Source organism: Hyla sarda, chromosome 4 (genome assembly GCF_029499605.1).
Source record: "Hyla sarda isolate aHylSar1 chromosome 4, aHylSar1.hap1, whole genome shotgun sequence".
NCBI classification, from domain to species: Eukaryota; Metazoa; Chordata; class Amphibia; order Anura; family Hylidae; genus Hyla; species Hyla sarda.
The window spans coordinates 70,413,017-70,417,956 of NC_079192.1; the positions used below are offsets into that span (position 1 = coordinate 70,413,017).

Genomic DNA, 4,940 nt, shown 5'->3' on the forward strand with positions numbered 1-4,940 from the left:
TGTAGTTTTGCAACATCTGGAGGTCTGCAGGTTGAAGACCACTGGTATTGGAGGTTATACTCACGTGTCCCCGCTGCTCCGGACCGTCACCTCTCATCACCGCGGCCCTGGATGTCGCCTTCCATCACTGTCGCAGCGTCCCCGGGGTGTCCCCGACGCTCTGCTTCCCCGGCATCCTCGCTCTCCGTCGCCACCATCACGTCGCTACGCACGCCGCTCCTATTGGATGACGGGACGGCGTGCACAGCGACGTGATGACGACAATGGAGAGCGCCGACGATGCAAGGGATCCTGAAGAGGACGCGCCGGAGCCCCGAGGACAGGTAAGTGATTGTCAGTGGACCACACGGGGCACCGTAAACGGCTATCCGGTGGTAGCTGAAGCAGTCTGCGCTGCCGGATAGCCGTTTATGCGATGGCCCCGACATACAAAAGCATCATATGTTAATGCTGCCTTCAACATGCAATGGCCTCTGAGAGACCATCGTTATGTTGAAATGATTGTATATCGGGGCCATCGTAGGTCGGGCGGTCACTGTATACACTTCAATACTATACTGCCAGAAGCCAGAAGGTTGTGCAAATATCAGCAAGTGACAAGAAGACAAATAAGAAGATCCTCTGGATACTTGATCCACCGGTAAGCTGGGCAATAATAGGATCTATGGGCATGTATATAGACAACTTCAACACATCCTGACACAGATGCACCTAAAGACAGCACTATACAGATTTTGCCACAGCACTCCAGTGGAGCAGTACCCCAGTCACAGGCACATACCAAATGCAGCACATCAGACCCCAACGCCATTTCGCCGTGAAGGCTTCCTCAGGCAGTAGTCTGATCCGGCACTGTGAACAGCGTAAACGCAAAAAAATCCCAAATGCAAAAATTGGTATATACATAATCAATTTGCTAAATGGTCGACATTTTAATATGTTGGAAGGCTAGATATTAAATATGAGTGTTCAAATCTTTTTCATAATAAATAAATCAATAGATATAGAAATAACAATAGCTAAATTATAAACCTTTTATTACAAAAAAATCTATTACAGAATTACATACACAAATCCCCATAAAAACAGTAGATATCAATTAATTCTCAAAGTGCAATAGTAATAGGGACAATCCCCCGTAATACATGCCTCACCCGACGCGTTTCCCCGTAATTCAATGAAAGAACATACGGTTCATCAGGGGTACACAAGCAATTAAAGTGGTCGCTTTAGGACAAAGATAGAGTACTTGAATTGTCTTTTGCTTCTCGGGCATTTTTTTTACAACTAAGTAAGTGCCAGTCTATTACAATATCATTTCACTAGTTATTTGGTTGTGGCTTATTATATGGCATTTATATCATCATTTTACAGTGATAGTCCTGTTCCCCAGTTTTGGCTCTTAGTTGGATAACTCTACCCATATCTATGTGTAATTATACTACAAGTGTGACATCTCTGGAGAACATATTGTCCTGAGGTATGCTTTTAGCTGGAAGGCAACTTCTTATATATATTTGTACATCTATACAATTTGATACAGTGATTTATGATGATTTCATTTATCACTAAGTCCTCTTTCCTTCCTTCTTTCCCTACTCCCTTATGTTGTATAGTTTATCCTCCATATATCTGTGAGGTCGGCTATCTAAAGGGACATACTTGTTCATGAATATTTTGGAACAATAATGAAGGTACTCAGAGTTTGTATATGGGATGTTGTGATTATGGGTTCACATTTCTGTATTCTCTATTATATACACTATATCATTTGAATTTCTTTATCTATATTTCCTTTGTCTCTATGCTCTTTTTGTCATGCATATTTGTCATGTGTTTTGTCTGTAGCTATATTTATGTGCTTTGTTTGTTGCTTGCTTTTTGCTGTTTGTTTCTTTGTTTTCTCTTCTAGGTCTGAAAACACGTCACGGCAGTTTTCATCGATAACTAGTAGAGCCGAGCTTTTTTCTTCGCATGACTATGTATATGTTCTATATGTATTCATTATATGTATGTGCATCTTTGTCCTAAAGCGACCACTTTAATTGCTTGTGTACCCCTGATGAACCGTATGTTCTTTCATTGAATTACGGGGAAACGCGTCGGGTGAGGCATGTATTATGGGGGATTGTCCCTATTACTATTGCACTTTGAGAATTAATTGATATCTACTGTTTTTATGGGGATTTGTGTACGTAATTCTGTAATAGAATTTTTTGTAATAAAAGGTTTATAATTTAGCTATTGTTATTCCTGATTTGGTAGTTTAGAGCTAGCTAATATTGATCTATATATCAGTTATTGTTGTCAATAGATATAGAGCAGTAAGTCTTGGTGTTAGTTTCCTTAAGTTTGCAGCGCCTACAGAGAAAAAATAAAATAAATAAAAGGGAACAAGAGAAAGAAAAAAAAAAAGAAAGAGAAAAGCAAGAGAAAAGTGCAAAAAGCTTGTTTAAAAACAAATTAAAACATAACGTAAGAAATAAAACCAAACAAACCTAAAGTTAGAAAGTAGGGATCAGATAGCATGGAAAAAAAAATTATATTGAAATAAAAAATGGTTGGTACAAAACTAGGTACAAACTGAGAATGAAAAACCAAAAATTAAAGAGAACCATGGTAAAACCTAAAAAAAAGACCAACAGAAAAGATGCAAAAAAAAATCCCAGATACCAAAAAGTATATGTAACTACAAAAAGGGGGCAAAACTGTTGTTTTGTTCAATCCCCCTGGTGTCATAGTTTTTAATCTGTAGATCCATTGTGTTTCTTTCTGGGCCAGTAACTTTCTCCAGTTCCCACCCCATACCCATGGATATACCCGATCAATGCCACTTACCTTTAGCATTCTGCCATCCGAATTGTGGTGTTCGCAGAAATTGCGTAACAGGGTCTTCAATCTTGTGATGTCAGTTTGTTCCTTAGTTGCTTCAATACCTAGGATGTGTTCACGTACTCTTCGCCAAAATTCCCTAGAGGGGAGTCCACTATAAATCAAATTGCAGGGGCAAGTGACAAAATACATGTACATGTAATGACATGTGTAATTTGAAATTTCCTTTGATTCTGGGGATCCCAGGTAGAAATAAATCTTATGCAACAAATAGAAAGCGCTTCGGCACGGCCACCACAAAATTCAGAGCAAATGGAACAGGTGTATTCAGGTGCAGGACAGTTCACGTGACCCTTTAGACGGGGTGCTCGGTCTGGAGACATTGGATAATATTGTTCATGAAAAGCAGAAAGACGGCACTCACAAGACTGCAGGGATCAGAGGAATTTATTTGTGCTACCAACGGATTACAGCATGGGGAGATGAGGGGGACACCATGGGGTCATAGCTATTTCGTGCGCTGGCCGCACTTCAACAGACCAGAAATAAATCTTACCTGGTTGTCCCGTTTGTGTTTCTTTTTTTGTATGAGTTGTGAGTTTCTTGATGTCCCTTGAGCTCTACTGTAGCCTTTCATGATATCCACTTCTTTATATCCCCTCTCTTTGAATCGTTGGTGTAAGTCTTTTGCTTGATTCTCAAAGGAGTCGTCAGTTGAACATATCCTGCGCATACGCAGAAACTGGCCTGTGGGGATGTTGGAGATCAGAGGTTTAGGGTGAGATGAGGAGGCATGTAGGAGTGAGTTTATGGATATTTTTCTCTTTTTGCAATAGACTTCTGTTAAAATGTATCTGTCCTTATCTACATCAAGTAAAACATTCAGGAATTCAATATTGGAACGACCACATTTGTATGTTAATTTGATGTTAAAATCATTGTTGTTCAACACATCCATAAATACATTTAGTTCTTCTTGTGACCCATGCCATAAAAACAGAATGTCATCTATTTATCGACTATCTATTAAAATCACCGGCTCTGTCATAAAAATTCTTCTCTCCCACAATGCCACGAATAAATTTGCGTATGAGGGCACACAGGCCGCCCCCATCGCGGTTCCCTGGAGTTGCAGGAACAGAGTTCCTTTAAAATAGAAAAAGCTATGAGACAAAGGAAATCGTAAGAGAGATAAAATCAACTCACATGTATCAGAATCCAGGTCAGACATGGAGAGGAAAAACTGGGTAGCAGCCCGACCATCTTCGTGCCAGATCGAGGATTACAATGCCTCTATATTACAGGTGACAATGTATCTGCAGATGGGTTCTGTTAGGGAGTTATTGCCTGAAACGATAGGGCAACCAGGTGGACAATTAAGTTGTTTATGAACCTTTGGGAGTAAATATCATATTGCGATAGATGTGGACTCAGGTAAAAGACTATCAACCTGTTTCCTTTTAATAACACAATTCACTACTGCCTGTTCCAATATATCCAAAAGTTATTTTTTGAAATTACTTAGAGGATTGAATGTTAGACATCTCTAACATGTGCTGTCACGTAGTTGCCTATTTACCTCTTTTCATACATGGATCTCGGCCATAGGACGACATTGCCACCCTTATCTGAGGGTTTGATGACAATGTCGTGCCTTTTGCCCAGATCCATGAGTGCCCGGCGTTGTTTAGGTGTCAAATTATCACAGGATAGAGAATCTGAAATCCTCTCAAGCTCTTGGAAACATTGATAGCCGTGGGAAGTTTTTTGATGGTGACAAAACATGTTTGTTCGTTTTAAAAAAGAATTAAAAAAAACATGTTTGGGAAACTTACCCATCTCATCAGATAAGTGTTCAGCATGCAGTTACTCCAGAGCATTAAAAGCCTCAATTTCTTGTGTGGTGTGAAATGGTGTTTCAGTTTGTGAGGAGTGATTTTTTTTTTTTTTAAACATAACTTCCTGGCAAATAGTTGTAAGTCCTTCACCGCTGTAAAGGAATCAAAAGTGGCAGCAGGTGAGAATGACATTAATTAATACCTGTTCCTGGTAAGGAGTAAGAGTTATGTTAGATGATTTGACTTGGCAAGTGTAGTTCGAGAAAATCC

General features: G+C 39.8%; 1 long non-coding RNA gene across 1 annotated transcript; it reads right to left on the bottom strand.

Annotated features, from left to right (window-relative positions):
- Window positions 1–2,837: 2,837 nt before the first annotated feature.
- On the bottom strand, window positions 2,838–4,163 carry LOC130368094 (uncharacterized). The gene is made up of 3 exons (XR_008892284.1): window positions 4,039–4,163; window positions 3,389–3,579; window positions 2,838–2,971 (listed from the first exon to the last, which is right to left on the bottom strand). It is a non-coding gene; the product is annotated as an uncharacterized LOC130368094 (long non-coding RNA).
- Between the last annotated feature and the right edge of the window lie 777 nt (window positions 4,164–4,940).